Source organism: Podarcis muralis, chromosome 8 (genome assembly GCF_964188315.1).
Source record: "Podarcis muralis chromosome 8, rPodMur119.hap1.1, whole genome shotgun sequence".
In the NCBI taxonomy this organism is placed as follows: domain Eukaryota; kingdom Metazoa; phylum Chordata; class Lepidosauria; order Squamata; family Lacertidae; genus Podarcis; species Podarcis muralis.
In genome coordinates this window covers 6,322,785-6,350,772 of record NC_135662.1, presented here as the reverse complement: position 1 = coordinate 6,350,772, position 27,988 = coordinate 6,322,785, and the positions used below count along the sequence as shown (strand labels likewise).

The 27,988-nt window shown below is 46.8% G+C and overlaps 1 protein-coding gene across 2 annotated transcripts in view; it reads right to left on the bottom strand.

Annotated features, from left to right (window-relative positions):
* Nucleotides 1-26,758, bottom strand: part of SLC45A4 (solute carrier family 45 member 4) — a 90,366-nt gene extending 63,608 nt beyond the window's left edge. For both annotated transcript variants that reach the window (XM_028736066.2, XM_028736069.2), the window contains exon 1: nucleotides 26,535-26,758. The gene's annotated coding sequence lies outside the window, so the exon portion shown is untranslated. The remainder of the gene's footprint in view (nucleotides 1-26,534) is intronic.
* Nucleotides 26,759-27,988: the final 1,230 nt, after the last annotated feature.

Here is a 27,988-nt window from a genome sequence, read left to right as displayed (position 1 = left end):
AACTCCTTTTTCATCCTGAGGAAGCACTGTACACACAGCATGCATTCCTTGTGGACGTTCACATGGCCGGGAGCTCAATGTTTATCATGGCTAGCTTATATTTTTAGCCACAGCTAGCCCTTTAATCTCCTGACGTAGAATCTCACATGGCAGCAAATGCTGATGGTAGATAGATCAGGTTTTCCTCTGAGCAGCTCGGCAGCTATTTATGCCGCCGTAAGCTAGCTAATCATCAAGCCCTTTGCTAACATCTTAAAACATGCAAAGGTTGTGGCATCTTCATTATTGAAAGAGGATGAACAAACAACTTAATTCAAGTTGCAGTAGGCAGCTTCAGTATTTTTATCCTGTAGTTTCAACGTAACGGACCAAATCACACCTACCTCTTGTGAAGGGACAGTTCCTGCTTGCACAGAAACGGATAAAAGAGTTGTACAACACTGAAGCTTACAGTCCCCATGCTAACATAGGTTGCTCAAAAGGGAGTGCCTTCATCCCTTTTGTATCTCATTTTAAGAGCCAGAATGAAACCTATTGGGTCTGTTTCCAGAACTGGCCAGCCCGATGTCTCCAGGAAGTCTATAAACAGTGTATGAAAGCCATGGATCTCACTAACTCTTCCCCGCACCCTCTAGGTATTCAGAGACGCACTGCATCTAAACATGAATGCTTCAATCACCATCATTTCACTATTAGCCATGGTAATAACTATCTATGCACCAAGCCAGTCAAAGTTAATCAGCTGTGTTGAGGTACAATAATTCATTCACCACCCAGCTCGATTTCAGAGCAGCTTGCGAGAAAGAAAAAAAGCAACTCAATCGTTAACGAAATCAGAATAAAAGTAACAGGAAGAATTATATTGAAACTTACTAAGAGCAACAAAATCGCAAATGTCTCATTGAATTAAAAGAAGACTTTTCCAGGTGCCTGGAGGACAGCAGGGCAGGTACCAGGCAGGCCGCCTTAGGGAGGGGATTCCTTGACTAGGTTGTCACATCCGAAAAAGCTCTGCCTCTCACTGACAGCCACCTTATCTCAGATGAGGCAGGAGGGCTTCAGCAGATTTTTTACCTGTTGGGCAAGCTGATATGAAAGTAATTCATTAATCCAAACACAGAAGGGATCACTAATGTGAAAATCGTTGTATTTTAAGCATTGGCCAGCCTTCATCTCCATCACTGAGCCAGCCTCATGAAGGAGGAAAACTATGCTGCCTTTTCTGTTAAGGTTTATCCCGTTCCAGCTGTGTCGGATAAAAACAGCCCTAATCACTAGCTGTGTAATGTTGCACCCAGTGCTGCTGTGTCATGCAACAGACTTCCACTTGAGCAACGGAACTCCACCCCACAACTGTAGCAAACACACACACACACACACACACACACACCCCAGAACACACTCAAAATCTGTTCCAGAGGGTTGAGGGACCCTACGATGCAGGTTTTTGGGGTGCACAGAGATGAGGGGAAGGGGAAGTCCTGTTGAGCAGGTGGAACACCATTTGTAGTTTAGTGAGCTGTCAAAAAGTTAAACTGAGGCAGTGAGTGCGAGTTCCTGACTTCATAGAGCTGTGGCTTCACACTTTCTGCCCTCAACGATCCCTTACACAAGATGCAAGAGAAAAATGGAGAGTAAGGGGAAGGAGCTCAAGACCTGCTGAGGGTAATAATAATAATAATAATAATAACAATAACAATAACAATAATAATAATAATAATTATTCATTATTTATACCCCGCCCATCTGGCTGGGTTTCCCCAGCCACTCTGGGCGGCTTCCAACACTAAAATACAGTAACCTATTAAACATTAAAAGCTTCCCTAAACAGGGCTGCCTTCAGATGTCTTCTCAAAGTTTGGTAGTTATTTTCTTCTTTGACATCTGGTGGGAGGGCGTTCCACAGGGCGGGTGCCACTGCCGAGAAGGCCCTCTGCCTGGTTCCCTGTAACTTGGCTTCTCGCAGCGAGGGAACTGCCAGAAGGCCCTTGGCGCTGGACCTCAGTGTCCGGGCAGAATGATGGGGGAGGAGACGCTGCTTCAGGTATACTGGACTGAGGCCACTTAGGGCTTTAAAGGTCAGCACCAACACTTTGAATTGTGCTCGGAAACGTACTGGGAGTCAGTGTAGGTCTTTCAAGACCGGTGTTATATGGTCTCAGCGGCCACTCCCAGTCACTAGTCTAGCTGCCGCATTCTGCATTAATTGTAGTTTTCGGGTCACCTTCAAAGGTAGCCCCACATAGAGCAGGCTGGTCCGGAGGAAGAGGGATGCAGGCATCTACACACAATTCAAGAGGACCACGATAAGGATTAAATAACCAATACAGTCGAAAAATACAGGTTCGGGAAGGGCAGCCCATCCCAGGTGTTCCAAGCATCACTATGTAGGTGGCTCATTTTAATATGCTGCCTAGAGCAAAATGCTTCTCTAGCACGGCCAACAGCGAGTTCCAACACCAGGAGGAGTGGGAGGGCAAATCTCCAGGCAACATTTGCAAAGATTTGCAGCTGCAGTCAAACGGTGGCAATGAGAAAGTCGTCCAAAGCTGTTGAACAGAAGAAGCTGCGATCCACAGAGCTAGACGTGCTGGTCCACCTGACGTGCTGCTATCTTTTCTGATGCGGGAGGAGAGGGCTCATGTAACAATGCAAAACAAGGGCATAAAAAGCTATTTTTAATAATACCAAAGTCCGCCTGCACGGTCTTGCTCTTCAGAGCTTATGCGCCTGAACGCGAGAAAGCCTAAACTGGTGATTCTCCAACTGTGTGCAAGTGAGAGGAACAAAGAAAATGAACCAGGTCACATTCCTCCTCTTCTCCTGGGAAAAGTCATCACACAGGACAACCCTGTTTTTAATCCAGAAATAAACAGAGCCTCAGATATCAGAAGGTGGAGAGACCAGCCTACACACTTCCAGGTTCCTTAGCCACTGCCAAGAAAGAGACGTTTCGTTCAGACATTTTTCAACCACTAGTTTGGGTCCAAGAAGAGAAATGGAAGGAAGCCTTTTTAAAAATTATGGAAATTTAAGAGTTCATGAGGGGGGATTCTTTTTAAGGCGCCCATTACCTAAGAAGCCTATTTTTCATCTTAGCAAGCCTGGCGAGGAAGACCATATTGCCTTATCCATCACCCTCTCATGCATTCCATTAGTGGCACTGCTTTACTGTGAGAAACAAATCCATCAAATTAGGGATGTCAAAAAGTCACGGCCAAAAGGGAAGCAGTAAAATTTAATCAAAAATAAGAGCCAGCTTCATATGAATCCTGTGCAGCGTAATGCTGACGGGAAGGAAAGCTCTTCTTTGGAAAATGGCCCGTGTGCATGAGGACCCAGTGTCTGGATGCTGGCAAGTGGTCAGCCAAAACGTCAGAGATTCCTACACCATAGCTCCTTACATTCCCCAGCCACCCTGGAGTGCCTGGAGGCGGTTGGAGGATGGATGGCAGCTAACAGATTGAGGTTGAATCCTGACGAGACAGAAGTACTGTTTTTGGGGGACAGGGGGCGGGCGAGTGTGGGGGATTCCATTGTCCTGAATGGGGTAACTGTGCCCCTGAAGGACCAGGTGCGCAGCCTGGGAGTCATTTTGGACTCACAGCTGTCCATGGAGGCACAGGTTAATTCTGTGTCCAGGGCAGCTGTCCTGGGACTTTCACAAGCACATGGCTTTGGCCATGTGTCCAGGGCAGCGGTTTACCAGCTCCATCTGGTACGTAGGCTGAGACCCTACCTGCCTGCGGACTGTCTTGCCAGAGTGGTGCATGCTCTAGTTATCTCTCACTTGGACTACTGCAATGCGCTCTACATGGGGCTACCTTTGAAGGTGACCCGGAAACTGCAATTAATCCAGAATGCCGCAGCTAGACTGGTGACTGGCCGCCGGGACCACATAACACTGGTCCTGAGAGATCTGCATTGGCTCCCAGTACGTTTCACAATTCAAAGTGTTGGTGCTGACCTTTAAAGCCCTAAACTGCCTCGGTCCTGTATACCTGAAGGAGCGTCTCCACCCCCATCGTTCTGCCCGGACACTGAGGTCCAGCGCTGAGGGCCTTTTGGCAGTTCCCTCATTGCGAGAAGTGAGGTTACAGGGAACCAGACAGAGGGCCTTCTCGGTAGTGGCACCCACCCTGTGGAACACCCTCCCTTCAGATGTGAAGGAAATAAGCAGCTATCTTCTCTTTAAAAGACATCCGAAGGCAGCCCTGTTTAGGGAAGTTTTTAATATTTGATGCTGTACTGTTTTTAACACTTGATTGGAAGCCACCCAGAGTGGCTGGGGAGACTCAGCCAGATGGGCGGGGTATTATTATTATTATTATTATTATTATTATTATTATTATTATTATCCTGCTTGGTGGCTCCTTGGAATGCCTTTGCAGATGCGAGAACCATCAACCTAATTTCCCTGGCCCCCTGCAGGCCCAGAACAAGAGCACGTGCACTGATCTCTGTTTTGCGTTTTTGTGCACAGGTAGGAAGACAACTACCATGGAATATACTCTCTTTACCCTGCCCTCCACACTTTTCATATAAGTCTGTGTGCATACTGCTTCAAAAATAGATACACACTGCTTTCTACAGCGGGTAACAAGTCAGCTGTACCTTGGAAATCCAGGTATAGCCTTTTGAGTGTTTTTGAACATGAGCCGATTTTGCAACAGCTAAATAAAGCTGAAACAGCCCCAGACAGATGTTACTAGGGTCCCCGGCATGGAGGTGGGCTGGCATGAGGAACTACACAAGCTGCAGGGGGGGAAACCAGCCACCTGTGTGACATGGGGGGATTACTCGATGCTCATCTTCTCATTCAAGATCGGCCAGTCTGGCTCTTCATGCCATATATAGCTCCAGCAGAATGGAATAGAGCAAGGGTCTGTACCATCTTGCAATGGCGCCAGGTCAGCAAATACTGAAGTTTTGTGCTGCAGCAATTTCTTTCCTCCCATCCTGTTACATTGGCGCAGCCATCTTGCCTGACTACTGTAATCTCAAGGGCGAAAAAACAAAACAAAACAAAAAAAGGACTTTGTACAGTTCTGAGATCTGCTCTGGCACAACGGCTGATGGTTACTCAAGGCGGCCCAACTTGATGGACATGATCCAGTATGCCACCTCAACCTCACATTACTGAAGTTCTTTCCATTTAGCAACTTCCTTCTATCTTATTTTGCCCTGACATGTTGTGCTGCTTGTTTTTGCTATCCACTCTTTACATCAGAGAATGAGACTAGGACCTGGGCTGCACCAACACCTGGGTTGGAGGTGAGGGAGCTTGGCAGGAGGCGAAGAGAAGAAGCAGGGAGAGGAGGAGAGCTCGGAGGCACCCATTTTTAGCAGGCGAGAGTCCTGAGCAGATGCAGGACTCACGTGGGCAGAGCCAATATCACTTATGCGCCAATTCCGGAGCATCTCAAAGCTGGCTCCGGGTCCATTGGAACAAAGCACAGAGAGCAATAACAACACCTGCAAAGGCAGTTCTACAAATTGCTACATGCAGGATTAGCATGCAAATGAACTCCATGGAAAAAATATTCGGCAGCCAGAGACTTGCCCGTGCTGGATCCTGGCCACATGATATGGTGGGACTAAATGCTTTCATTAGCAAATCCACTTGCTCAATACGTACGCCTCCCAACCCAAAAAGTGAATCACTTTGTTACTTTCCGTGCTAGGATCCGTGCCCTGTCCACACTTGCAACAGAAAGGCTTGCCATAGCCCTAAGTATTTTTGCCGTATTGTTATTCCACATGGACACAATTTAGCGACTAAAGTGTTTGTCATTATTTTCGAGTATTGGCAGGGCGTGTGGGTGATATTTTGAGTCCGTGGTTTCTTAACGCAGGTCACGATGTACCCCCGAAGCGGTAATGCTATGCCAACGAACATCCTGCCCTGGCATTTGTTGTGTTCCACGTGGCTTAAGACTGGAATGCTTGCAGGACATTCTTAAAAGTCAGATCCTCAATGAGAAAGCAAGCCTAGCTCTGGGCTACGCCACTTCAGACTGCAGGTGGGGACAAACATAAGTGAGCATTCTTCCATACAAATACATTTCTATACATATACAAAACTAGATGTCAAGGAAGAACATGCCAGCCCAACCTTCTCGCATACTTAACAGGGTTTATGCACTACTTCATCATCAAAATCTCTGAGCGATTTACATAAATGGACATTAAAAAAATACAAAGAAAACTAGATGCTAAAAAGAGGTTGACCAAAACAAACCCCATAAAATTGCATGTTAAAATACATGTCAGATTTACATGGCTTGCCCTAAACAAAAGGGTTTTTAGCAGACACCAAAAACAGTACAGTGGTACCTTGGTTCTCGAACTTAATCCGTTCCGGAAGTCCATTCGACTATTGAAACTGTTCGAAAACCAAGGTGTGGCATCCGATTGGCTGCAGGAGCCTCCTGCACTCAATTGGAACCCATGGAAGCTGCGTCGGACATTCGGCTTCCAAAAAACGTTTGCAAACAGGAACACTTACTTCCTGTTTTGTTTGGAGGCGATTTGTTTGGGAGCCAAGTCGTTCGGGAATCAAGGTACCACTGTACAGTGGAAGTACAGTGGAAGTCAGTGGGCAGGGGTCCCCAAAGTGCAGGTGCTTTCACACTGAAGATACAATCCTTGCAAGTGTGTAATGAATATTATGCGGCAGATGTAAAAGTGCCGGTTCTGCAGATCGGCGCTAACTACACTTTCTGGAACACGAACAAGCCCCACATGAAGTGCACTGCGGTGGTCCCATGCTGCAGTCACCAGTGCCTGGACTACTGTGCTCAAGCTATCCTGGGCCCAGAAACAACGGCAGTTGTCACAGCCGGACCTGGTTAAAGGAGCTCCTAGCCATCAAGGCTACCTGAGCTTTCGGTGGGCAAAGCAAGACCCAGAACCACCCCAATACTGACCTTTGGCCAATACAGTGGTACCTCCAGTTGCGGACGGGATCCATCTGGTCTGGTCAGATCCTGAGGTTTCAGCAACCTGAGGACCGCTTCTGCGTATGCGCGCCGGGCGAAACCCGGTAAAATACTTCCGGGTTTGCCACGTGCACATCCCGAAGTTTACATAACGAGAGGGTTACGTAAACAGAGGTTCGACTGTAGTGAGATTCAGAGCGAGACTTGCACTCTAGTCTTCATCTGGCTTGCTTCACCGTCCCTAGCTTCCCATAATACCAATGAGTTTTCTAAGGGCAGATACTCCTTTTCCTACATGGAAACTGTATGAGCCCCCACCTACAGGTCAGAGACACAGGTTTAACACTTCAGTGGGAGAACTACAGATCTATAAGGTGTGTTTTGAAAATTTCCACCTCTCAGATAAAATCTGAGAACATGCAGCGAGGGCCTCAGAAACTTGGGACGTCTCTGGGTGTTGAACACTGTTCAGGGCTCAGCATGCCTTCTCTTCACTCGAGCAGAATGATGCAGAAATAAGGAAATTCTCTTTGTCTGCAAAAATGTATTGAGGTCACAGGATTTTTGTTGTCCTCAGCACAGAATACGGGATTATTTCAACACCGCAGTTATATAGCCTGACTACTATTATCTTCCAGAGTTCAAAGGGCCAGTTTCTCGCGTCACCTGTTCAGTTACAATAGGTAGCTCTGGAACTTGTCCAGGAAATGATGCACACAATAAACGCTACGTTATTAGGCAGATCACCAAAATCCCAGCTTATCCCTGAACTGCTGCACACTCTGCCGACAAGTCTCAATGCAAAACTTCACATGGATAGGAGGAATATTTACAAGCCCAGGTCGAAAACAATTGATCTGTTGACAAAAGTCCTGGTCAGGGGAAAAGGAAGAGTATAGGTAAATGTTAAACAAACTAAGAAACTAACTAACTAACTAACTAACTTCTGAATGAAAGGGTTGGAGACTTGGAGCACAATTCATCTGTTTATATAAATAACATTTCAAGTTATCAGTAGAGAAATGACTCATTCAGGCAGATTAAGAAAGCATTCTGCATTAGACTAAAGAATAGCATTCTAAACATGTATTTCCAAGATACATGTTAGCTTTGTGGTGTGGCGAGTCAGTCAGGAAGCAAAACTTGCTTAAGCTGCGTTTTGTTTTCTTTCTTTTTTTACAAACAGAAGTGAAAATGAAGCAACCGCGTTGAAACACCAAGTTCAGATCAACAATTTAGTAATCAGAAGCCTGACATCAGTGCTTCCAAAAGAGGTTTGCAAGCTATCTGGCATCACACGTTACTGGTCTCTGCAGCTACAGCAGGCACTGTGATTCCCCTGCAGTTTGTTTTCACCCCTGGAGGCGCACTCCATTGTCTCTCAAGATAAACGAATGCCAACAACAATTTATAACGTATTTCTGCATGGCTCTAGCTACGAATAATTTGGGCCAATCTCTGTTATACAATGTTTCTGCTCTGTGAATTAAATATGACTACGCTAGAGTAGGACAGCATTCTAAGGTGTTAGAGAAGTAACCCAAAAACACTTGCGGGAGGAAACAACAACTCAGAAATATTATTTAGACCAGTAGACCAAATTTAACTCTAGTTTTAAACTAACAGCTTAAATACCATGGCCAAGAAATAATAGGAAACTATTTAAGTCTGTGTTTCGAATCCAGAAAAGTAAGGATGTGCAGCCCTCATCCAGCAGGTTCTTAACTAAATATTGATAATCTTAAAAACAGGTACATCTGCTTTTCAGCTGTCTACATGTACAGGGTTCATGGGTCAAACCCACCACCCTAAATCACCCCCACACCTTTTCTTTAAATACAATATTCCTCCTCCTCCTGTGTCCTCACTGCCACCCTGATCATTATAAGTTGCAAGTCTGCAGGCAGACAGGCAAATCTGTCCTGATATTGAACAGCCCTAAGCCTGGAGGCACTTTAGGAATACGATTTCTGCAGCCTCGTCCTGCAAGGAGCAGGGGGGCTGAGCCCCTCTGCTGTGTCCTCACCCATTACGCCATGGCCCTAAGAGGACTCCAGGATAACTAGAGCTCCTTATGCGCATCAAATTATGCGCACAAAGCAGCTGTCTCCAGTTTCATTGGGCGACATAAAAATTAGTATGGTGCTCACTGAGCTTTCCAGCTATAAGTTAAGCTCTAAGATCTGCCCAAATCAGAGGATAAAAAGAAGTCAGAGAACAGGGACTTCAGCATCATTCTATATCCCCACTGTTTTCTTTCATGCAAAGGTGGAGGGCAACAGAGAACCAAGTGTGGCTGCCTCTTCCAGGACCAACTTTTTTCCGAGGGAGACATGTGCCTCCTCCAGAATAGAGCTGTAGCTATTACAAAGCTGGTGCTTAAGTAGAAATTGCCTGAACAACTAGGATGTTAAATCACAAAAAAGAGGCTGTTTGTCCACAGACCAGGCAAAGAGCAACAACACATAGACTTCTGAGTCATTCATCTGGGACCACTCCAGCCAGCATCCAAGACACACACAGCTATCCCTTTACTAGTAAACATAAGCCAAAAGAGAAAATATATCATGCCTTCCTGAAAAGTGAGTATGGCAATCAATCAATCAGTCAATCAATCAATCATCACATTTCTTTACACTGTAAAGACACAGGGAAGGAGCACTTGCTAGAGAAGGTTTCTGATGGCACGAAGGCCACTGCTGCTACCGGGGTCAATGAGAATGTCAGCTTCCACGTCTCCAAGACAGTTGGGTGTTGACGTTCTGCTACTTCAAGATTCACAGAGTTACTTTTGCCATCTCCCACTCACTATCAGAAGAGGGGGCAAACAAGGGCAAGCAATGAATACAGAGGCTCTCACATCCCCTGGATGCAGCTGTTCCCAGGTCTGCGGGGCTCCTGGGCTTGAAGAGGTCCAAGTCCCAACACCACCTTGATGGATGTGTCCAGAATTACAAACAGCTTGGGCCAATGCCAGCCATATAGGGCTTGCACTATATAGATGTGGGGGTAAAAGATGCCCCACCCTCATTCACAGAGCACTGCAGCCAGCGACAGCCTTGAAGTTAGACGCTGTGCCACTTGTCTTTTCTTAACTTGATGCATGTGTCCCAACAAAAAATGGAAGATGCTAATGCAAAGCAAGTACAGTGGTACCTCGGGTTACATACGCTTCAGGTTACAGACTCCACTAACTCAGAAATAGTACCTTGGGTTAAGAACTTTACCGCAGGATGAGAAAAGAAATTGTGCTCTGGTGGTGTGGCGGCAGCAGGAGGCCCCATTAGCTAAAGTGGTGCTTCAGGTTAAGAACAGTTTCAGGTTAAGAACGGACCTCTGGAACAAATTAAGTACGTAACCAGAGGTACCACTGTATACATGAGAATCACTGGAATTTATTTTACGCATATGCTCCCAGCTCCTGCCTCAACAACATTTAATGTCAAACTCCTATTGGGTATCAGAGGAGCATTTTCTACAGCAGCGAATGCAGGTTCTGTGAGAAAAACACACTACTGCAAAAAAGATCAGAGTTTTCAGGAAATTAACTGCCAGGGTGGTCAGCTTCACAGTTCTGGAACACGGCACCGAGTGACTGAACCACAGCATACTGGAAGCTGGCCAGGGCACAGCGATCAGATAAAACCAAAGGCAAGAATGGGAGAAATTAAGTGCACAGACCATCTTCATGAGGTTTGTCTTTAAATTCGCCCCTCCCCTCCAGTTATTTGGCACTTGATAATGGACTTGTTTTGAAGTCACTGGGCTTTTCTGTTTTTCGTTTAATGAGCCAGCAGTGCGTGCAACAGAAGGCCGGCCAGCTGAAGAGGGAAAATATGCAGGGTCAGCAAAACACAAGTGTCATATTCGGCTACAAAAACATTACTGTTCCCCTTTAAACAAAGGCAGACAAGTTAACGGAGACTCCAGTGAAAAACTCCACTTCTCACCCCTACTGAAAGATCAGTGCAACTTGATATTGATCACCACGTCAAAGAAACTTTTAATACTTTAATGCTACAACCAGGAGTACATGGAGGTTGCCATCAAACGGTATGAAACCAAACTACGCAAAGGAGGATCTGGATACCAGGACTCAGGGAAAGGGGAGGGGGTTCCTTCTTGGAGTTCACACTGAACTTTGGAAGCACATTTGCAGCTACTATCCCAAAGTGCAGTGTGAGATGAGGTTCTGAGGATCCTAGATTTGAGGCAGGGAGCAAGGGACTCATCATGTTCACCACACAGGGAAGGACACCTTCCACGACAAAACGAATTTGTGGATCCCAATATCTGAAATGTGCAAGCCAAATTTACGTCTAGAAGCCTCTGGCTAGTGCAAGCACTTTGAGGCTTCAAACTGCGTGTCTTTTCTTCCTCACATTCTCTATGTAGCTAGGGAATCGAAAATCCTGCATTTGGAGTTTTAAAACATTACTTCTACGCCAACCTTATTATATTGGTCTTCCTCCCCCATATCACATTTTTAAACCTTGAGAACCAGCCCAGAGCACAGATCTCTAACATGCTTTTAGCTGTCAGTAATGGAACGCTTAATATCCATTTGCTGACAGTGTCAGCTGGCAATCTTCAGGACATGAGCTGCTCTTACTCAGAAAACTCCCCAAAGGTCAAGTTGGAACATTATTATTATTATTGACAATTGCACGCTGTTCCTGGGTGCAATGAAGGCCTTTCTCCAGCTATACTCAACCGCATGGACTTCCATGTCACCTCGGACTACCAGCTAAGTATTTAAATACAAAACTGCCTTAAATCTACTCTGGCAATGAGAGTGAGGCATCTATCAATGATGATCATCGGCCATGTTACCTTCACGTCCGAGGGAGTAACAGTGCTCTGACCACAGAGGGGCAAATCAAGGAGCGTAGAAGACAGCAGGAAGCCCAGGAAAATTATATTTGGAACAGAGAACATTACACAGTAGTTAGGGCAAAAGATCAGGCCAGAGGAAGCAGCCTGAGAAGGGAAGGCAACCTGGGGAGAAATGCACATACAGTGGTGCCTCGCAAGACGAAATTAATTCGTTCCACGAGTTTTTTCGTCTTGCGATTTTTTCGTCTTGCGAAGCACGGTGTCGGAAAAGTTTTGGAAAAGCTTCAAAAATCACCAAAGTCTTCAAAAACCTCAAAAAAGGCTACCACACCGCGTGCTATGAGTTGCTCCTCGAAGTCAAGTCGCAACTGTATTAACGGTTTTAAGAAAAAGGAAACAAACTTGCAAGACGTTTCCATCTTGCGAAGCAAGCCCATAGCGAAAATCGTCTTGCGAAGCAACTAAAAAAACCAAAAACCCTTTCGTCTTGCGAGTTTTCCGTCTTGTGAGGCATTCGTCTTGCGAGGTACCACTGTAACTAGCACTTGAAGGTGTGAGGAAGGCTCAAGCTCCAATTTGGAATAATTAAACACTTTTTTTTTTTGTCTGCAGGCCTTTAAGTATACATAACAGTATGTAAGTTTATAAGCCTCCAGGTAAGTCATTATCGCATGCTAATTACAAAGCAAGCAACTACAATGACATAACCGTGCGAGGATTTAAATTGCAACTAAATCCGGAAGCCATAACCTGAGGGTAAGTGCAGTAGGCCCTCCATTTTGACAGAGATCGCTCGGGTTCCCCCACAAAAGCAAATTCTGGCTTCACAGCATCCAGAGCCTCTGGATTGTCTTCAAGGGTTTAACCGCTGAGGCTTGTTGACTAGAAGTTTTAATCACCAGAGAGCCCGATCGTCTCCAAAGAATATGATCTCAGATTAGAATTAGTGCAAATTATGGAACAAGGTAGCTTGCCTGATTGCACACCACAATCCCTCTTGGCAGAGGCCCCGCCACTCAAGTTCTGAGCAGTGCCAAGCACACTGTTGACATTAAGGTTTTAATTAGCATCAGTACGTGAAAAGCTAATCATCATCGCTTTTACAAGGTTTCCTCCCCAAATCTGAGACCTACTATGGGAAATTGAGATGTTTTGTTTTCCAGCCTACATGCTCAACAAAAACATATGGTAAAGACCTCCTCTGACGTTTCAGCCTATGGGTGGGCAAACAGCATGCTGTGAGTTTTCTTCCACCTAGAAAAGCATCTCCCCGCATGCAGAAGACTAGCATACCAAAGGGAAGAGTTAAATTTAAATCTTTCTCACACAAGCTAGACCTTCCACAGGGAGATAGTTATAACATGGAGGAGCCAATAGGTTAGACCAGCTTGGCACAAGAGTACACGTTTACAGTGGTAACTCGGTTTACAAACTTAATCCATTCCGGAAGTCCGTTCTTAAACCAAAACCATTCTTAAACCGAGACGCGCTTTCCCTAATGAGGCCTCCTGCAGCCGGTGCCCTTCCACCATTCGGCTTCTGTTCTTAGACTGAGGTAAAGTTCGCAAACTTGGACACTACTTCTGGTTTTGCGGAGTTCGTAAACTGAATAGTTCGTAAACAGGGCTGTTCTTAAACCGAGGTACCACTGTATTCGCTGGGACCAAAGTGGCAACAGCTTATTGATACATTTCCTTTAACAAAACCAGTTCATATAGACAAACCTAGTAAAGCTGAATCTCTGCTTATTTTCATAAAGCTATTTGTGGTCTATTAAACTTATTTCCAATGGGGATTATAGGTATGGGCCATTGGGAATAACTTGCACAATAGTGTGTTACCAACCATTTTAAAAATGGGGTTCACAACAGGTGATTTTCATGAAAACTCCCTGTTACTAACATTCTACCAATTTGGAAATTCCACATACTCTGGCTTTGTGGTAACTGTAAGGGTCAAACTAGATTTCAGTGTGGGAATTATTTCCAAAGTGTGTCACTCTCAGAGGCATGCTGAGATCCAAAAGACAACATATTCTGTGCCTTCTATTCGCATTAAAAACAAAACAAAAACTGGCACACTTAACGCAACTTTGAAGTCACGTCTAGTTTGGAACTCATTTGAAATCTTTCCCAGCAATTAAGAAGTGTTTGTGCGATCACTATGCTATTTTAAAAAAGCTACACCAGCTGGTTAGCTGGAGAATTAGTAGAACCAAGCTCCACACTTTCCAAAATTATTTGGCATGCTTCACTTGCTGAAGCTTAAATACTTCACTGCAGAATTCCTCACACCTGTAAATACGATTAGGTAACGGTACCCCTGACAGGTCCAGTTGCGGACGACTCTGGGGTTGCATGCTCATCTCGCTCTATAGGCCGAGGGAGCCGGCGTTTGTCCACAGACAGCTTCATGTGGCCAGAATGACTAAGTCGCTTCTGGCAAACCAGAGCAGCGCACGGAAACGCCGTTTACCTCCCTGCAGGAGCGGTACCTATTTATCTACTTGCACTTGCCGTGCTTTTGAACTGCTGGGTGGGCAGGTGCAGGGACAGAATGACGGGAGCTCACCCCGTCGCGGGGATTCAAACTGCTGACCTTCCGATCGGCAAGCCCTAGGCTCTGTGGTTTAGACCAGTGTTCCCCAACCTTGGGCCTCCAGCTGTTTTTGGACTACAATTCCCATCATCCTTGACCACTGGTCTTGCTAGCGAGGGATGATGGGAGTTGTAGTCCAAAAACAGCTGGAGGCCCAAGGTTGGGGAACACTGCTTTAGACCACAGCGCCACCCGCGTCCCTAGAAATACGATTAGACTGATGCTCAAATTTAAACTGCTATAGAAACACCACAAAGATATCACAAAAATATACCCACCAGTGGCTGACTCCAGTGTTTGAAATTAGCCAGGCGCATTTTGCACCCGGCATTTGACCACTTGCAACCAAGTGACGATGCCTGGTGCCAGGATGGCGCCTGACATCTCCACCATCTGGAGGTGCACGCCTGGGGATCATACCCCGGCTGTTTTCACACACCAGTACCAACCACATCCTGTAGAATTATCTCAGTTACATTTTATCTGCACCTTTGGAATGGATTTCTGGAACCAAAATGCTTTTTTTTGCGCAGCCTGAGAAGGAGAGGTCACCATTAACAAAAAACGGGTTAGCATAGGCATATGTGTGACCTGTCCCTGGATCAAGTGACTTTTCTTCTTTCAGTTCTCAAAGCTCTTAAGGATAGCTCAAGGTTGCCATCCGAACTAGCCAGATGTTTAACTGAGACTCAATCTCAGTCAGTCCATCATTTAAAAAAATAACACGTCTTGCCCAAAAATGTCAACAAGACATTCCATTTTGGCGCCTGAAACCTTGGTTTAAGGAGCTATTGGGCACCTAGCTTATATATCTGAGTTTTTAACACTGCTGCCTACATAGCACTAATCTATGTGTCAGGGGATGTGGGGTGTTGTCATCGGAACATTTTCTGGAACGGTGAGCCTGGCCGACCGGCCATGACTGAATGTAACGTCTTGTTTACTCCCTGGATTTTCTTGAAGAAGCAAGATGGAATTTCAAATATGTGAAGCCTTGCAGCATATGATGTGGGCAGGAGTATATGCAAGGAGACAAGTGATCCAAGGGGAATGCAATTAGGCCAGCTCCAATCTAATCACCCTGGCTTGCAAAGTACATCTGACAGCTTCCAAAAGATGAGGCTACACACTGCAGCTGTGATTGAACTGAAACAGGGCAGGACTGGGCAAATTGCCCCCTGGCTTGAAAAGTTTCAGTGACCGGAACCTTGCAGCAGGTTAGCTTATTGTGGCAGGAAAGATCCGCTTCCTTCCAACGCGCAGTGCACAACGGCCCATCTCTATAGTGCAACCAAGAGTCAGGTTGACGAACTAGCAGAATGGTACTGTGCTTGCCAGAACCTTTACCGTCCCCATCCCAAAGAGCCCTACCAACGATGGCCTGCCTGAAGTTCAAGCAGGGATGCTTTTAGCTTCTGATGACTCCCGTAACAGAAAACATTAGGATTCTAAAGTTCCATGACATCATAATGTTAATGGAAGCAGCTTTCAGGGAACAGCCAAGCGATCGACATCAGATTTATGCAGGGCTTCTGCTGGGAGGGACTGCAGGCAAATGCTTTGACAACAGTTCTCATGGATGCCCTAAGCATTCAGAACGAACATGCATGCAAGAGAAGAACTCTAAACTTTTTCTACGTATGTGCTTCCCCTTTGAGCCTTCCCTTGTGCACTTCAAAATACATCACAGATCAATGAAGCCTCCCTGAGACCCCTTTTGTCTATTGATTTGCCTGAATTTAGACCCAGAACAAGGGCAAGTGCTGCCAAACCACAAGAAATTGCGGGTGGCCGGAAGGTGCTTAAGATGCACCTAAGAAATTTGGAATATTTCCCAATTCATATATGCAGAAATACATGAAATTATTGTTAAATCGAAAGATGAATTTTTAACACACGTGGCATTAAGAGATAAATATCAGCTATTGGATGTAACCCAGTGGCAGTATTTGCAGCTACAACATTCTATTAACAATATTCTATTTCAGTTTCTGAGATGCTTGAGATACTAGAACAAGTGGCTAAATACTTTAAAGCTTAAAAAAAATGATTACCTTTTGTTTATATTTGTTATCAATAAATCAATTTTATATGCAGATGTTAAGAAATGAATAGAATAAAGAATCGGAGGTTCCTATGTTCCCGGGACAATGGTAGTGTTTTAACTTCTATAGCAAGGCTGTCAGTGGACCTGAGTTATACAACAGAAGATAATATTTAGAATTTATTGGACACTATGTTTACATAGAAAAGAACTGTCTAAAACAGCATTTTGTTGGAGATGTAATAAGCATAATGCTTCTTTAAAACACGTGTTTCTAACAATGCCTTACACTTACTAAGTTTTGGCAGAAAGTAGTGGATTAATGTAAGTATAACTGTGTGAAAAAGGCTACATTTTTCAGAGGACAATATTCTTTTGAACTATACACCTACTACATGGAATTTGAGAAATGGACAATGGATTATCTGTGCCCTTAATCTGGCCAAAAGACTGGTATTGCTGCATTGGAAAGATAAATATACAACTCTGTTTATTCAATGTATTGAAGACCTGACTAGTGGATTGCTTATAGAAACGACTTTGCATGGGAAAGTATAATGAAATTTAGAACGCATTCATATAAAATACTGTAGATTAAAAATTGTAATTCTTAACCGTTTACAATTGCTATAGTGAAATGCTATATTCATTTTTACTTTTTTTTAAAAAATAGCAACTTATATGTAAAAAAGAGATACAGTACATACATACATGCATACATACATACATAGAATTACATAGAATTTAAAAATGTATTTTAAAATTATTGAACACTGCACTTCCAAGGGCTTCTTTCAAATGTTAGCTTTTTAGTGTGTGCCTGATATAGCATATCTAAACACAAAGTGTTGGTTAAAACCAAGTATTTGATATATGCACCATATAAATAACACTTGTCCAAGATCAAGGCTTGATTACAGCATGTCAGAGATTCTAACCATACTTGAATGCAAAACTAGTGTTTTGTGAGCTGTCAAAGTTAAAAGCTAGTTTCAGTGTAACTTAACTCACTGTACTTTAAAGAACTGTAGCCACGGCAGTCTGTAGCAGCAAATACAAGTATTGTGGCACCTTAGACAAGGAACCTGGATTGTTGAGCCAGGATATTATACAAATGAAGGCCTACATGAAGCAGATAGAGGGGAGACATTAAACCTGAAATACAGGAGGGAACAATGGTTGATGAAGGGCGGGTCTACACTGGTCGGCTGTAACGTCAAAAATACGTTATAAAAATGTGACACCAGAGGGCGCTGCAGAGTAGTGACCTGTCAGCAATGGGAAATTGCATTGAGATATATATAACTTTTTTCATGGCCTTTAACAGCGTTTTTATAGATCAGTGTAGATCCAGCCCAAGTGAGAAAAAATAATAATAGGTAATAGCCGGCTATGTCTATTTGCTTGTGAAACGGAAACCCACATATGCAATGGGGCTTTCGGTCCCTCTTCTTCCCCCTCCAGTCCCCGTGCTCCAAAAGTTCTGCTAGACTTTGGAGCAGAACTAGGAGGCCAAAGAGGGGTGTAGGTTTTGAAGAAGTCCCTTTGCAGAAGCAGACACCTGCTAGTGCAACACAGGATCACACTCAGTGGGTATGCAGAGAGCACATTGTAGGAGAAACAAAAACCCTACTTTATACCAAGTCAGATCATTGGTCCATAGAGATTGATATTGTCAACATGGACTGGCAGCAGCCCTCCAGGAGTCCAGGCAGGAGTTCAGCCCAGCAGTTCAGGCAGGAGTCCAGCCCTACAAGGAGGCACCAGGGAGTGAACTTGGGACCTTTTGCATGCAGAGCATAAGCTATGGCTCTTCCCCACGATGACAACTGGTAGTGTCAAGCATGGACACAGATTCAAACTCTTGCATTAGAGTTACAGTTATGGGAAGTAGCAGAAACAAGACTGGTCAAATACACCAATGTGATCACCATCTAGTAGATCGTTCACACAATGCCACACATCGCAAGCTGGCTAAGTTTATGGCAAATGAATATTAGCTACATGAGATGCTTTTCCCCCCGTTTCCATCTGCAAGTTTAAAAGCCAAGCACGGGGCCAGTAAAAGCACAAAAAAGGCCATGTTATGCAGTCAATCAAAGTCCACAATCAAGCTTGGCAGGGCGATGCCTGTGAGCTGCCAAGCCAATGACATCTTCTCCTAGGATAAACAAACATCTTTTTTTCCAAGACCTTGGCAATGGCCCCAGACCTTGGGGTGAACTTCAGTCCTTCAGCCAGCCAAGTGGATGGAATGCAGGGTGTAAGAAGTCAAGAAGGATCACTCTGCAAGACAGGTCTGATGAAAAAAGGGAGCTTGGCTAAGCATCTGAGTATCTTAATATGCAAAAGGGGAACTGCTTAATTTAAAAGGGAGGCCGAGCACATATGAGGTATAAATAGTGCCAGCTTCTCCAACTACATTGGGCTTTAACAACCTAAGCTTTTATCCTGGCATTTGCAAAATTCCTCGCAGAGCTTACGTTAAAGTAGTCTCCATAAAGAGATCTTTAAGTACTCTTCGCTGGTAATCATAGCCCCAAATCCTTGGAAAGTGAACATGAACTCTAGAAGCTGCTATAAACTCCTCACCTTGCTCCCTTCACACGGGATGGTTCAAACTATGAATACTCGCCACTCTGGCTTTGCACCATTTTATGTTCTAAAGCCAAAGTTAATTAGGCAAGGAGAGAAAGTAATTCTCCCGTAGAACCATTTGTCTCAGGGAGTTGGTGAAATCTGCATTTTTAAGGAACAGTCCCTGAACTACCCTGTAAAGGGCTGAGCTGCGGTAAGTTACCCTCTGAAATTATATAAAAATGGAGGCTCCGTAATAAATCAGCTAAAAACAGAAAAAAGTGCTAAACCTCCGCAATCTGCTTGAAGCCTGACGTATGAATAAATCCAAGCACAATGCACTCAAATCAGAGAGCGAACAACACGGTGAAAGAGCCACGTGGTGAACAAAGCCAAGTAAAAACGCTTGCAGAAACACAGGATTATTCGTTCCTGCTGCCTCTTCTGCTTGAATAAGTAGTCTGAATTGTGAAGCATGCACAACAGCAGCAGTCTATATAAGCTAGGTTTATGCCTGGTTTCAGGCTCCTTCACTGTGTAAGCAACAGCTGAAAAACTATGATGTAACCTTCCCCTGAGTTTGCAAGAAGGGAGTTGTACAGCTGGGGCAATATTATATTAAGCTACAATGCCAGATGAACTCTCTGAAAGAAACGCCGAGTGCAAATGCAATATTTGGAGTGTGCCCGTCGCGGCAGAACTAACGCCCTGCATTGCATAAGATTTCAGATTCAGTTACTGACATCCCCAGTGAAAGAATCTCAGGTAGTAAAGCGGGGGGGGAAAGACCCCAGCCCAAGATTGAAGAGAGATGCCGACAGCCAGCTGTTAAAAGGGGGCTAGAGAGACCAGTGACCTGACGGTGTCAGACCCGGCCAACACTTGCAGCAGAATGAGATGGTAAATTTGTGAGTTGGAATGTACCACTTCAGGATGCAAGTGCGGGGGTGTGCATGCAAACCCCATTTTTAAGCAATACTGCACATAAAAGCTCCCTTAAGTAGAAAATTAGCATGCAGATAACAGAAATTATCCCCAACTGCTCCCCGATTCTTATATTTTGTTAATGTGCTGCAGCATTCAAAACCGATCCCTCATCCCTGGCAATCTCAAATCCTACCATGTATTCTATCATCTCAGAATTCTGTCTCATTTTTCTGAACGTGTAAACCAAAGCATCCCTGCCTGACTTATCAGCCTTTTCCCCGACTGCCGGAGCCTCTCTCAAGCCATGCCCCTGGAACGACTGCTTGAGAAAAACAACCAATGCCCACTAGATGAAAACTGTGCTCCTGAAAGCCCCAGCCTAATGTTTATTTCCAAGACAACAGCTGCTGCTGCTGCTACCTTTAAGTGCCTGCATTTCAGCATCAGCGTTTGTCATCTTTTTGGCAGCGGCCCCAGTAAAAAGTAGCCCTGAATAACATAAATGAAGCTCAAGATACTTCACTCTTTGTTGTAAAGAACAAGATTGCTCAGAAACCATAAACTGTACAATTTTCCCTCTGGAGTTCCGAGCCCGTTCCTGAAGGAAGATTGGTTCTGAAGTGTTCATTACAAATGAGCTATTCATTTAAAGGCATAGTGCCCCAATTGTGCAGCCTCACTCGAAAAAGCACAGTCTCTTAGACCAAAGGCTGGTGATTTTGCTACAGTTCTCGCCAGCAAGGCTATCTTGCTCTATGAAGCAACTGTGGGCAGAATAATATGTACCGGGCAGAGCAGAGTGCACATATAAACACACTAACCGAATGCTGAGAAGCAAGTATGACAGCTTACGAATCTCCCCCCGCCTCCCAGTTATCAGACTGTTTAGAGATACACTCACCCTTCTGTTTCAAAGCCAAGCCAATATCCGCCCACTTGCGCCGAAAGCAAGCAGCAGAAGATGCGGCTGATTTTCAGCAAACGTTACCAGCAGTGCTTAAGCCAGGCAGTGCAATGCGATACAGATCATAATCAGACAGATAATTATGCCAGAGCAGAGTGCCGTGCAAGCCATTTTAAATGTATACATTTTCAGAAGCTAAATGGCAGTAAAGGGATAACACCATTAGCACTACAACTCTAGGTAACGGACAGTTTGCAGGTGGGCATCCACATACCTTTGTAGACCAAACCCTCAGTTTGGGTATCAGTCAACACAGTACGCACAAGAGCTTCTTTGCAGATCCTCCTCCTCTTAACAGGCAAGCTAGCTAATCAGCCTCTCAATCCACGTGCACCACCAGATTCGCTCCTTTTAGTTCCTCTAAAGCTGGAATCACTGACAACACCAACGAAAATAACGGGTGAAGGATCTGATGTAAGGATAACATGCAGTTAAAGCGTTATGGACTGTGGAGATAGTTATCAAGAAAACAAATTGCATTTTTCCAAGAGCAGCCTCAAAGTCAACCATGCCTCTCCCCCCCCCCCCCGCAACACCGAGAAGAAATTTCTCTCTAAATACACTTCAGCCAGTGCCTAATAACTCAATATACTTCATGTGGCTTCGGGTACAACATTCCAAACAATATCTGAGAGATCTTTGACACACACACACAAAAATTACTTTTGTATTTTTAGGTCTGGAATGCCTGCTTTCAGAAATCCTATGCAGTTAACTGTGTTTGCATCTGTAACATAACTTTACACGTGCTACTGCTGCGTATTTATAATACGGGGGCAAAGAATTTCATCCCTGTTGGGTTCAAACCACAAATATGCAAACTGAAGCACTTTACCTGATCAGCAAAATGAATTGACCATTTGCATTACTGGCAAAGTGACACAAAACAGGATTGATTGCTGGGTTCATTGGTGAAACCCAGTTTAAGCTTCTGCACCCTCCTACCAGACCTGCCCAACCCCAAATGAAAGAAAGTTTTGTCACGCAGGGAAGGTCCCCAGCACTGAAAGGGAAAACCCAATACCCATTCTGGGTGCTACAGATACGATGGGGCTGACCCGCTAGGCTACATCTGGAACAGCTCAGTTGGTAAAGCATGAGACTCTTAATCTCAGGGCTGTGGGTTTGAGCCCCACGTTGGGAAAAGGATTCTTGCATTGCAGGGGGTTGGACTAGATGACCCTCGTGGTCCCTTCCAACGCTACAATTCTATGATTTAATGACCCACAAGCCACATCTCCACATAAAGCTAATGCATACCAAAAGCTGCCCTCCAAGTCTCCCTCAATAGATATAATAATAATAATAATAATAATAATAATAATAATAATAATAATTTATTATTTATACCCCACCCATCTGGCTGAGTTTCCCCAGCCACTCTGGGCGGCTCCCAATCGAGTGTTAAAAACAATACAGCATTAAACATTAAAAACTTCCCTAAACAGGGCTGCCTTCAGATGTCTTTTAAAGATAGGATAGCTGCTTATTTCCTTCACATCTGAAGGGAGGGTGTTCCACAGGGTGGGCGCCACTACCGAGAACGCCCTCTGTCTGGTTCCCTCTAACCTCATTTCTCGCAATGAGGGAACCGCCAGAAGGCCCTCGGTGCTGGACCTCAGTGTCCGGCTGAACGATGGGGGTGGAGACGCTCCTTCAGGTATACTGGGCTGAGGCCGTTTAGGGCTTTAAAGGTCAGCACCAACACTTTGAATTGTGCTCGGAAACGTACTGGGAGCCAATGCAGATCTCTCAGGACCGGTGTTATGTGGTCCCGGTGGCCACTCCCAGTCACCAGTCTAGCTGCCGCATTCTGGATTAATTGCAGTTTCCGGGTCACCTTCAAAGGTAGCCCCATGTAGAGCGTATTGCAGTAGTCCAAGCGGGAGATAACTAGAGCATGCACCACTCTGGCGAGACAGTCTGCAGGCAGGTACGGTCTCAGCCTGCGTACCAGGTGGAGCTGGTAGACAGCCGCCCGGGACACAGATGCCTCTCAGGATGGCAAAAAATCCCTCTCTCATGCTTTGCTACCTCCTCCTATAATCACCCTGTTTGGTCACCTACAGGACACTCCACACACCAGCAGTTCTTTACCTGCAACACTTTTCTCCCCTTCCACTTCTCTGGCTTTTGCACCCCTCTTGTTCTTGCACCCCAAACCCTTCCCCCTTTGCCACAAGTCACTGCAACCTTCCCTATGATTCTTTCCCACCCTGTATTCCGCCCTCGAAGTCTGTTCTGATAGTTGCTGACTCAAGCACTACAAGGAGCAAAGTTCCTCCCTCATTTCACTCTCTTTTCCAGGATCGACACATTTATTTGCTTCTTCCCTTTTCTCCCCGTTGCACATCCTGCTTTAGAAAGCTCCTTGCCTCCGACCCCAAGCCCTTTGCCACCCATCCCGCCTCCTCAACCTGACCTTGCAGAGAAGAATCTTCTCTCTCTCTCTCTCAAGCTTTCTTGCAGCCCCTTCGGCACCTGATTTTTCTAGGGTCGGTTTTCTCACCCCTTGCATGCTCCACACACAGATCCCAAGATGTGATCTCTTCTCCTCTTCTCTTACCTTATCAGACAGCCTTATCATCTCCTCCCACCCCCACCCCCCGTTATTTCCTCCCATCAACCAACACACTTGGACACGCAACAAACTATTTGCTTCTGCAGTTATTTCTCACTCGCCCGCTGGGATTCTGCTCACCTTTTTGAACTCCCTTGAAGAACATCTCAAGAATAGTTCAAAAAACGTGTCTTCCCTCTTTTCCACAGGCTGTCTTCTTGCATCCCCCACCAAACCCAATTCTCTCCCTTGTCCCAAAACCCTGCCTCTCAAACTCAACCCCTCTCCAACAACACCCCAGCCTTTCTTCTTCTGAACCCCATTTGCTATGGTCCCTGTCTTGAATCTGCTGTTCAAAGAATTGCAGAGCTGGAAAGGATCCCAAGGGTCATCTAGTCCAACCCCCTACTTGTATCTTTCGCTTCCAAGTCAATGCACACACTCCAGGCTTCCTCTGTCCTGTGCTGGCAGACCAAGTCTCCGTTACAAAGATGGCTCCAAACACGAAGGCTGGCAACATCAACCCCGACGTGTGGGAATCTCTTACAGACAACCTCAGTGCCTGGAGGCAGAGAGTCAGGCTGTGCAGCCACAGCAGTGACCAGAGGAGGAATGACCGCTGGGAGAAGAGCAGAAAGAAGGAATGCTGCGGTGCATCTGCAGCAGCACAACCAGACGCCTTCGGCTGCCCCAGCTGCAACAAAACATGTCCCTCCTGTATCGGTTTCTACAGCCACAACAGGATCTGTAACTCACCAAGGCACAATCCTCCAACAAGAAGAATCCCTCAGTCACACAACGGCCTCTGCATTCCTCCAACTCCCACCCCGGCGCCCAGAGACACACACCCCCCTACTCAAATACACACACCTTTCCATAAGAATGCCCCCTCCCCAGCCATGAAATCCTCTTTCAAGGCAAATCCCCTAAGACACTCCTTTGCGTGTTTCCTTTTGGGTCCCTTCCTCCACCACTCTCTTTCTCAAGGAGTTCTGATCCCTAAGCCCACCCTGATGTTGGCTTGGTTCCCTGAATTGCTCCGCTGGTCCGACAGATATGTATTTTAGAAAACCACAAATCAGGCAGCCTTTAGATTAACTGGTTTGTGGCAGGGAATGATTGGTAAATCCACACGGGGTTATGGAGCTGTCAGCCACATTAAGGCACCAAAAAAGACACCAAAAAATTCTTCTCACTCATTCTTTTTATTCCTTATGTTTACATGCCACTTTCCCCCCAAGGTGACATAAATGTGGTTCTTAGGATGTCTCCCATCCAGTGACTAACCAGGGGTCAGCAAACTTTTTCAGCAGGGGGCCAGTCCACTGACCCTCAGACCTTGTGGGGGACCGGACTATATTTTGGGGAGGGGAAAAAAGAACGAATTCCTATGTCCCACAAATAACCCAGAGATGCATTTTAAATAAAAGCACACATTCTACTCATGTAAAAACACGCTGATTCCCAGACCGTCTGTGGGCCGGATTTAGCAGGTGATTCGGCAGGATCTGGCCCCCGGACCTTAGTTTGCCTACCCATGGACTAAACCCAAAGCTGGTTAGCTTCAACCAAGGTGGTGGCCTTGTGTGTCTTCACACCAAATTTTTTTTGCTGCTGGTTGCTCTTAGGCCTTTCTTGTGGGTACCTTACAAGCACCAGACAGACCAAGATCGAAAACAAAATACTGGGCAAGATTTTAGTACTACGTTTATATCCCACCTTTTCTCCAAAGAGCTCAAGGTGGCATCCCTTTCCCCAATTTAATCCTCACAGCAACCCTGTGAGGTAGGTAAAGGTTGGGAAAGTAGCGACTGACCCAAAGTTACGGTGTGAGATACATCAAGCTGAGTGGGGATTTGAACCCTGGACCTAACACTCTAACCACTAACCCCATCAACAGAAGGCAACTTGCAAGGCTGGAATACACATCGAAAACAAATCCTAAAGATTGCTTAATTTTTTTTCAAAATGTAGCCAAGCACATACTTGAATAAATATGTTATCAGGAGTTTACGTTACCTCTGCATAGAACCTACAAGTTCAGAATCACTCTACCCCAGCAAATCTCATGGGGGGTATTCTTTACCCATGAGATTTGCCGGCAATTTTACCTACAACAACTGAGTAAAACCTCTAAGGGCAGAGGCACTGTACCTCCAAATGCCACCTGTTTCAGGGTGGGGCATTCAGCAGCAGGGAAAGCTGTAAAACCTTATGCCCACCCCCACCCCCGACTGCTATGGGGGGCAAACAACACAGAAGACTGCTGTAGCTGGACCACTCCGATGTGCAGGTGCGTGTCAGGGACATGGGGCAAAAGCGTTGTGTGGATGGTGCATCTCAAGGAAACACCCCACCCCAGGCAGTCTGTTCCAACATGCAGGTGAGCGTCAGGGACGCGGGACAGAAGAGTCATGTGGATGGCGTGCCATTGCCCTCCCTGCCTCGGGGAAACACTTCAATCCCCCACTCCAAACCACCTGTCCCTATACACAGATGGGTGTCAGGGTTGCAGGTCAGAAGGGCCGTGTGGACGGCGCGCCTGTGCTCTCCCTCCCTCACAAACACCTTCTACCCCTCCCGGCGCGCCGTTCTGACGTGCAGGTGCGTGGGTCAGAAGGGCTGTATGGATGGCGAGCCTGTGGTCTCCCTCAGGAGCACCTCCTACCCCTCCCGGCAGCCCGTTCCGACGTGCAGGTGCGGGTCGCGGGTCAGAAGGGCCGTGTGGACGGCGCGCCTGTGCTCTCCCTCCCTCACAAACACCTTCTACCCCTCCCGGCGCCCCGTTCCGACGTGCAGGTGCGTGGGTCAGAAGGGCTGTATGGATGGCGCGCCTGTGGTCTCCCTCAGGAGCACCTCCTACCCCTCCCGGCAGCCCGTTCCGACGTGCAGGTGCGTGTCCGGGTCGCGAGTCAGAAGGGCTGTATGGATGGTGCGCCTGCGCTCTCCCTCCCTCACAAACACCATCTACTCCTCCCGGCGGCCCATTCCGACGTGCCGATGCGTGTCAGGGTCGCGGGTCAGAAGGGTCGTGTGGACCGCGCGCCTCCCCCCCCCCCCCGCGGCCCTTCCCTCCGCGGCCGGTACCTGCTCCTGCCGGAGCGCGCTGCTCTGCCGGGGCCCGGCTGCTCCCCCTCGCAGGGGCGGGCTGCTCCGCTGGGGCCGGGTCCTGTCCGGTCACGGTCCGGGGTCGGGGTCGCGGGCGGGTCGGCCGGGCGTCGGGCTCTGTCACGGCGACCGGGCGGAGGCGGAGGCGGCAGCGGGCTCCGAAGCGGGCGGCGGGCGGCGCAGGCGGGCGCTTTATACCCTCGGCTCCTCGGAAACCGTCTCCGCGCAACGCTTCCGCTTCCGCCCCTCCCTCGCGCCCGCCCGCCTCATGAATATGCAAATCGGGGCGAACGGGGAGGGGGGGCGCCTGAGGAGGGAAGGGCGAGAGAAAGAGAGAGGGAGGGGAGGCGGACAGCCAATGAGGTGGAGGGCAGGGCTCCCCCCGCAGCGCGCCGATTGGCTACGCTCGCAAGGAAATGGAACGCGCGCACCGCGAAGGTGGGAGAACCTGCAGAGCCCAGTGACGCTGCTGATGGGGCTGCAGCATCGCTGTGAGCGCAACGCCTGGGCAAAAGATGGGGGGGGGGGGGGCTGCTGGAAAGGCGCCTGCTAGGAATCAGAGGGAGGGAGGGAGGGGGGCCTGGCGAGAGTTAATGGCGGGGGCGAGTGGCAGGAATCGCAAAGCACATTGAAGGGGCAGGGAATGCTCGTCGGGGGATGCAGAGGCAAGCTCTGCATGCGCGCACCGGGGGAGACTTAGAATGGGTTGCATTCTGTCCTGGGCAAAAGGTGCGTGGAAGGATCCCCGGCATTGCACGTTTTGCGTGTGCAGATAGGTGCCGGCTAGTTTGCAGCCGGTGCGCGCGCTGAAAAACAAGCCCCGCGGAGCGCAGTGGTGCATAACTCCCAAGCAGCCTCAGAATGCTGATTATTCTTCCCTAAAGTTAAGCTGGCTTTAAAAATAACAAACGCCCTTCTCTAAAGCCCTTCTGCACATGATGGATGGTGGAAAAGAAATCCTACACATGTCTGCACTTGCCTGGCTTGGAACTGATCCGCCTAGAATGCATTCTAGCAGGTGCCTTTCATATGGCAGAGGTTTATTTGCTCATTCTCCGTATGGGCAACCAAACTCTTCTCCCACGGAACTCAGATCTGCATACACAAGGTCATGCCAACAGCCCGATGAGGTAGGCATGGCTGAGAGGGACCCTGCCTTATCCAAGGAATCTGGAATTTGGTACAATGTAGTCAATGTAGGTTAAACCACAGAGCCTAGGACTTGCCGATCAGAAGGTCGGCGGTTCGAATCCCTGCGACGGGGTGAGCTCCCGTTGCTCGGTTCCTGCTCCTGCCAACCTAGCAGTTCGAAAGCACATCAAAGTGCAAGTAGATAAATAGGTACCGCTCCAGCGGGAAGGTAAACGGCGTTTCCTTGCTCTGCTCTGGTTCGCCAGAAGCGGCTTAGTCATGCTGGCCACATGGCCCAGAAG